The sequence below is a fragment of the Tachyglossus aculeatus genome, unplaced genomic scaffold, assembly GCF_015852505.1.
Source record: "Tachyglossus aculeatus isolate mTacAcu1 unplaced genomic scaffold, mTacAcu1.pri SUPER_6_unloc_5, whole genome shotgun sequence".
In the NCBI taxonomy this organism is placed as follows: Eukaryota; Metazoa; Chordata; class Mammalia; order Monotremata; family Tachyglossidae; genus Tachyglossus; species Tachyglossus aculeatus.
Window position 1 is genome coordinate 2,297,316 of NW_024044840.1, and position 8,414 is coordinate 2,305,729.

Sequence of the window (8,414 nt, forward strand, 5' to 3'; positions counted from 1 at the left end):
AACATATAGAGCCATTACCCCAGGTATTAATGACGGGGGTAATGACAGGAACCTCCCGTCGTTGAGAATACGATGGAGGGACCCTAGGAGAGGTCCTGGAAGTCTGCGTAATAGGATACGCACAGGGACTCGCACTGAGGCCTATCAATGATTTTCCTTCCTTCTCCCCGGGCCCTGGCAGAGCTTCAGAATGGTGTGCCCAGAAATACCAATACCAGGTAATGCTAGGGTTTTTATTGAAGGCCTCAAATTTCAGGACAAGCTTGTGAATGATTTTTGGTTCTGGTGAACATCATCAGATTTTATTTTGTTACTTAGGGAATGAGACTCTGGTATCCCTGCCCTTTGACCCTGACCTTTGGGTCTTTATCATCTGGCAGATGATAGCCCTAATTGCATCCATCAATCAATCAGTGGCATTTTGTGAGTGCTTACTTTGTGCAGAGCACTGTATATTTGGGAGAGCACAAGAGACCTGGTAAACATGATCCCTGCCCTCAAGCACTTAACCTAGAGGGGATTGTACAGTTTATTCTCCCTGTCCATTTAAAATGCTTGTCCAACTCCAGAATTAATCATTCAGTTTAACATACCAGACTCAGCTACAACCCAAAAGCAAATCCAGAATACACAGGTTTGAAAAAATAGTAAGAAAGAGCCCAAGAAAACTGTCAGAGAATAAATAGCCCAAATATTGAGAAACTGTTTAAGATAGTGCTTATGTTTCCTAATTCAGAACCAAAATCTGTAGAATTATAATTTGTTCCAATAATATTTAATATAATTTATTTTTCACAAATTGTTCCATTATTTGTACAGGCTTGTTTCAGGCCACGAAGTGCTCACATTCGTTTAAAACATGGTTGTACTGTGAACAGAACTGAACTGTGAACAGAACTGTGCTGAGAAGCAGTGTGGCTTAGTGGAAAGAGCCTGGGCTTGGGAGTCAGAGAACATGAGTTTTAATTAATTAATTAATTCATTCATATTTATCGAGTGCTTACTGTCTGCAGAGCACTGTACTAAGCACTTGGAAAGTACAATTCATCCCGGCCCTGCCACTTGTCTGTTGTGTGACCTTGGGCAAACCACCTAAGTTCTCTGTGCCTAAATTACTTCATCTATAAAGTGGGAATTAAGACTGTGAGCCGCATGTGGAGACAATCTGATTACCTTGTATCTACTCCACTGCTTAGAACAGTGCTTGGCACATAGTAGGTGCTTAATGAATACCATAATTATTATTATCATTATTATTATTAACAGTTTCATTGCAGCAAAGGTTTTCCCATAGATAAACTTGTTATAAATTGGAGTCCACTCCAGAACTTCTGGAAAGAAATATGACATTCCCATTTGTGCTATATATTGCTCTTTCTTCATGAAATTTTAATGAGTCTTTGAAGAAGAGTGCATAATTAGAAGCGTTTCTGCTGTATCAATGGTTTTTCAACTTTTTCAACTTCGGTTTTTAAACTAGTTTGTACAAAGCTAACACTTTCTGAACACACATCTGTGCCCTTGGGGACTCTACGGTTTAATAGAGTCTTATTTTCAGTCATATTTATCAATTCATCATCTTTCTTGAAAATTTTTGCAAAATGTTTTAATCTGAAATTTTTTGATGGTGGGGAAGCCTTAACTCCATTTCTTCAAGACTTCAAAACCCTGACACCACATGTAGGCAAAGCTTTGTCCAGTAACCATTAATTGTGGAATCCTTAATCTCAGTCCAGTAAGGATAAGCATGATTTAGTGCAAAGACCCCGGGCTTGGGAGTCAGAGGTCATGGGTTCCAATCCCTCTTCTTCCACTTGTCAGCTGTGTGACTTTGGGCGAGTCATTCAACTTCTCTGGGCCTCAGTTCCCTCATCTGTAAAATGGGTATGAAGTCTGTGAGCCCTACGTGGGACACCCAGATCACCTTGTATCTACCTAAGCACTTAGAACAGTGCTTTGCACATAGTAAGTGCTTAACAAATGCTATTGTTATTATTATCATTATTATCAGCCATCTTCATGGGTAAGGCATCAACTAATACAGGCTGGATCCCAGGGGTGGTGAATTAGTTGTAAACAGGGATGTGCCTGAGTAGAGATTTGTTGAAAATGATTGTCAGACATGGCTTAATGTACCTGTCTCACGGGACCACAAACTCACTGCCTAGTGAAGAACCTGATGGGGTTCTCCTAATAGAAAGAAGCAGCATGGCTAATGGATAGAGCACAAGCCTGCAAGTCAGATGGACCTGGGTTCTAATCCCACCTCTGCCACATCTGCTGTGTGACCTTGAGGAAGCCATAGCTTCTCTTTGCCTCAAGTTACCTCATCTGTAAAATGGGTATTTTGGGACGTGGACTTTGTCCAACCTGATTAGTTTGTATATACCCCAGCACTTAGTATAGTTGCTGGCATATAGTAAGTACTTAACAAATACTATTAAAAATGATTCATTCTCTATGTCTAACTTCTTTACAGGGAACTCAGGTTGGAACTACTGCTCTATGTAGCTGGAAAGGAAATATCTCTTTTTCCCCTCTGTTGCTCTCGGAATTCTTTCATTTCTGCATAGCCACTTTGGGTTAATTTCCAGTACAGAGCATCAGAGCACTAAAAAGAAAGGGAAGAGGCACAGCGAGGAGTCAAGGAAAGAAGAAACCTCACACAGAGGTAAGTTGCTCAGCATCCAGGGAATTCATTCATTCAATCGTATTTATTGAGCACTTACTGTGTGCAGAGCACTGTACTAAGCGCTTGGGAAGTACAAGTTGAATTGTTGAAGAGTTGTACACACTGAGACCATGAATGAGTAAAAGTTTGTGAGTGATTGGATGTGAATGAAGGTTTGTGACTGACATTCTGTATTGTTGAATTTTTGTTTGTAAATGGAAGAATAAAGTCTATGGCTGCCTGAGAATCACCGTGGTGTAGTGAATAGAGCACAGGCCTGGGAGTCACAAGGCGTGGGTTCTAATTTTGTGCCTTGTTTGCTGTGTGACCTCAGGCAAGTCACTTCACTTCTCTGTGCCTCAGTTACCTCATCTGTAAAATGGGGATTGAAACTGTGAGCCCCATATGAGACAGTGACTGTGTCCAACCCGATTTACTTGTATCTACACCAGCGCTTAGTACAGTGCCTGGCACAGAGTAAGCTCTTAACAAATACCATGATTATTCGGCATGACTATCTTTGTCCATTCCTCATTAGTGTCTTTCAAAGAAACTTGAAACCCTGCCTCCCGACCCCGATTTTCCCATCACTGTAGAAAGCACCATCATCCTTTCATGTGCCTGTATACTGAGCCTGTAACCTTGACATATTCTTGACCCATCTCTCTCATTCAACCCACATATTCAGTCACTAAATTCTGTCTGTTTAACCTTCACAAACATCACTAAAGTTTACTCGTTCCTTTACCTCTAAACTGCAACCATGTTAACCCAAGCAATTATCTTATCTTGTCTTGATTACTGTATCAGTCTTCTGGTTGACGTTCCTTTTCTCTGTCTCTCCCCACTCCAGTCCATACTTCACTCTGCTGTGTGGATCATTTTTCTCACACTCAGCCCATGTTTCCAGTCCTTAAGAACCTTCAGTGGTTACCTATTCACCTGACCATCAAACAAACAGAAATGCCTTACCATTGACTTTAAAGCACTGTCACTTTGCCCCTACTAACTCATCTCACTGCTCTCCAACCCAGCCCGCACACCTCAATCTTTTCTTGCCAGCCTACTCTCTGTACCTTGATCTTGTCTATGTAACCCCTGACCTATTGCCCATGTCCTTCCTTTTGCCTGGAACACCCTCCCTCTTTATATCCAAAATGAAGCAGCATAGCCTAGGAGAAAAAGAACAGTCTCGGGAGTCAGAGGACTTGGATTCTAATCCCGGCTCTGCTAATTGCTCTTTCAGTGTGCTAGCTGTGTGACCTTGAGCAAGTCACCTAACTTCACTGTGCCTCAGTGAGCTCTATGTGGAACAGAGACAGTGTCCAACCTAATTGACTTGTAGCTACCCTAGAACTTAGAACAGAGTTTGACATATAGTAAGTGCTTAACAAGAACCATTAAAAAAAGATTACTCTCCAAACCTTCAAAGTCTTATTGATGACACATCTTCTCCAAGAGATCTTCCTTTACTAAGCCTTCATTTCCTCTTTTCCCACTTCCGTCTATGTCACCCTGATTCGCTCAGTTTATTTACTTCCCTCCAGACCCACAACAGTTGTATACATATCTGTATTCTGTAATTAATACATTAATGTTTGTCGTGCCCTTTAGACTGTAAGCCCATTGTGGGAAGGGAATGCGACTACCAACCCTGTTTTATATTCTCCGAAGAGCTTAGTACTGTGCTCTGCACAGAGTAAGTGCTCGATGAATACGATTGATTGATGGACTCAATGTCTTTTTGTAAAAAGTGTTCTTTCCTGCCTAGATGAAAATTAAGTTTGGATATAAATGTATGAGACATGACTACTAGTCTTAATACAATATTCATTCAATTATGGTCTTAAAGTCAATATCCATTTAATGCAAATCATGCTAGTCTGTATGAATGGTGAGGAAAGTAGTATCTGTGAATAACAGACTTAATTCACTCTCAATCAATAATTCACAATGGACTGTACTAAAAATAGGTGAAAGCATCCATTTTGTTTATTTTTCTAAAATCCATATTTTTTAATAACAGTTACATCATCGTGAGATAATGGCCAAAGGAAATGACACTGAAGTATCAGAGTGCATTATTTTGGGATTAACAGACAATTTCATCCTCCGTATCTTCCTCTTCATGTTCTTTCTAGTGGTTTATGTTGTCACTGTACTGGACAATTTCAGCATTATCGTATTAATCGGGGTAAGTTCCCAACTTCATACATCGATGCACCATTTTCTAAGCCATTTGGCTTTCATTGACTTTTGGTATTCATCAACTGTCACACCAAAGATGCTCCAGGGCTTCTTGGTGGAGAGAAACATAATGTCCTTTCTGGCTGTGCTGCCCAGCTTTGTTCTGTCTTTGTCTTTGGGACCTAAGAAAGCATCTTGCTGGCTATGATGGCATATGACCATTACGTGGCCATCTGTAATCCCCTGCTCTATGCCATCTCCATGTCTAATAAGGTCTGTGTCCAGCTCATAGCTGCTTCTTATTTGGGGGTGGGGGTGGGGTGTTTGAATGCCATGCTATTTACCTCTTTTGTATTTGGTTTAGCTTTCTGTGGACACAGTGAAATCAATCATTTCTTTTGTGATGTTCCCATCTTAATTGAACTTTCCTGCTCTGACATTCATCTGGTACAAATTATTTTTTCCATCTCTGCTGCCATCATTATATTGAGCACCATCCTATTCGTAGTCATCTCCTATGTATGCATCTTAATTACCATCAGGGATCCAGGGTCCCTGAGGATCCAGGCAAGTGACGGGAGACAGAAAGCTTTCTCTACCTGCACCTCCCACCTGATGGCTGTTATTCTATATTATGGAACCCTTGCATTCACTTACATGCAGCTCAGTTCCAGCCACTCTTTGGATAAGAATACAGTTGTGTCTCTGTTCTACACAGTAGTGATCCCTATGCTGAACCCCCTAATCCACACTCTGAGGAACAAAGATGTGAAGGGAGTAGTGATTAAGATAATGGGTAAAAATGTTTGCTCGTTGTAATACTGGATAATAACATTTTCATAAAGAAACTGGGTTAATATGCATTGTGTGACATTTTGGAATTATGTGTCTGTTTTCAACCATAAATCGCTTTAATGAGTTGTAGGTAGGGAACGTGTCTACCAACTATGTTCAGTCAATCAATCAATAGTATTTGTTGAGCACTTAATGTGTGCAGGGCATTGTACTACGGGCTTGGGAATGTGCAACACAACATTATAACAAATTCCCTGCCCATAAGAAGTTTACAGTCTAAAGAGGGAAACAGACATTAATATAAATAAACTAATTATGGGTATGTACATAAGTGCTGTAAGGTGGGGCGTGAATAAATGAAATAAGTAAGGGTGATGAAGACAGAAGTGGGAAAAAAGTAAGGGCTCAGTCAGGGAAGATCTCTTGGAAGAGATCTGCCTTCAGTAAGGCTTTGAATTGAGGGGAGAGTATTTGACCTTTGAATATGAAAAGGGAGGGTGTTCCAAGCCAGAGACAGGGCATGGACAAAAGGTTAGCAATGAGATAAATGAGATCAAGGTACACTGAGTAGGTGGGCATTAGAGGAGCAAAGTGTGCAGTCTGGTCTATGTAGGAAAATAGTGAGATGTTGTAAAAGGGGGCAAGTAGACTGAGTGTTTTAAAGCCGATGGTAAGAAGTTTCTGTTTAAGGCAGAGGTGGATGGGTACCCACTGGAGGTTCTACTCCAGTGCTAAGTACAATCCCTGGCACCTGCTGAGAACTTAATACCATAAAAAAACTGATATACTGATCTATGTTAGGGCAATGCTTCACTCAGCTCAGTGTTCTGTTCTCCACAGGGACACCAGGATTCGTGGAGGAATCTTGTGAAAGTGGCCCTACTTAAATATAGAGCCTAGAAATATACCATCCAGCATTCATAACCTTTATCGCTGAAACTCATTTTGTTACACCTTCCCATGTGCTATCCAACCCCCTCTCAAATCTGCTGATATTTTTGGCCTATATAAATTCTTATCACAATTAATTTCTTATGCTCACTATCCCAGATGAGAAGAGGTTTTCCTATTGCTCACTGTGAATGTCCTACTTTCAAATTTAATGTCTTGTTATCATGGAATTTAGTGAACAACACATTTGTTTTTTTCCTGCCCAAATCCTGCATGTTTCAGTAAACTTGAATCATATTCGTGCCCAATCTTTTTCTGGAAGAAGAGTGCTATTATTTTCCATTTATTCTCAAGCAGATTAATCAATCAAACAGTGGTATTTACTGAACACTTACTGTGCACAAGTATTGTACTATGTGCTTGAGAGAGAATAATATGAAGGTTGGTAATGATAATGATAATAATAACATTAATAATGATAATGGTATTTGTGATGCACTTACTATGTGCCAAGCACTGTTTTCAGCACTGGGGTAGATATAAGGTAATCAGGTCATGCCACATGGTGTTCATAGGCCTCCTTCCCATTTGCGGATGAAGTGTCTGAGGTCCAGAGAAGTTAAGTCACACAGCTGATGTGGCAGAGGAGGGATTAGAACCCACAACCTCTAACTCCCAAGTCTGTGCTCTTTCCACTAAGCCACACTGCTTCTCCATGGTAGACATGGTTCCTGCCTAGGATGGTCTTCAGATACTTCCCATCCTCCACGCAACAGTCACCTCAATTGCCCTTCTCTGTCCTATCTCCAAGTGCTTTGTATTATTTCTAAGGTATGACAAGCAAAACAGCCCAGAGATTTCCAGGTGCAGGCAAATCATGCTTTCACACAGAAACAAAACTCATTCATCTCTTGCATTTTGAATCTCCTTTTTGAAGCCTGGTCCTTGTTTGGCTTTTGTTTTTTTGACTGCTGCTGTATGCAATATTAATTATTTAACACATGCAGCTATCGTATCTCTAAGAGATACCTGTTGAGAGACCCCCCAAACTGGGTCTATGTGCCCCTTTTACACTGCCCAGCATGCTTGCCAATCCCCAGTCCTCGATCCACAAAAGCCCTGCCCCCATTAAAATGAAACAGTGGCACTGATGGAGGTAGTTGATTCTGTTTATAGTCACTCTTCAATCCATAGAAACCATTTCATTGACACCTCCCCTTCCCCACCAGGTTCTGCAGCCTACCTTCCCATACATTCAGTTAGGTAATAGAGGCTGAACACGTGGAGCTGGTTCTCAAAGCTATAGCAACCAAGAATTCCCTTAGAGCCAGGAGAGAAGATAGAATGATTTGTTTTTCTCTCCTCCACACCTCCAAAAGAACTCTGGGGGCTTGGTTCCATCCAGGACCACTCCTTTCTGTGGTAAGAGATATGGGGTAGTCCAAAAAGGTAATTGATCAAGTCCTTTGTTTCCTGGGTAATGTGGCTTATCCTTTCCACCTCAACGAATCCCTTGCCCACTTTCAACAGGACTGAATATTTTGAAAACACAGCTAGCACCAAAGACTGAATTTACTGCACAATCTAACGGGGGTGAAGAAGACTGATACTCACTGACAGGCTTGGCTATCCCTTATACACTCACACACACAGCCCTTTTTCAGGCCATTACATCTGCTGTTGGCTGCACCAGTCAGAATTATCAAGAGCTATTTTTAAGAATTTCAGTGCACCAGCCTTGTTTAACAGCTTTCAACTTTCTTGCTTGTCTTGATGCTTTTCCTAAATTCATAAATTATTTTGTTTGCTTCATTTGCTTTCTGTTGTCCAATACTGCTCGCTATACAAAAACTGGTTATCTTACTTCCAT

The 8,414-nt window shown here is 40.9% G+C and overlaps 1 pseudogene; it reads left to right on the forward strand.

Annotated features, from left to right (window-relative positions):
- Nucleotides 1-4,715: 4,715 nt before the first annotated feature.
- LOC119922147 lies at nucleotides 4,716-5,677 on the forward strand (annotated as a pseudogene).
- The last annotated feature ends 2,737 nt before the right edge of the window (nucleotides 5,678-8,414 follow it).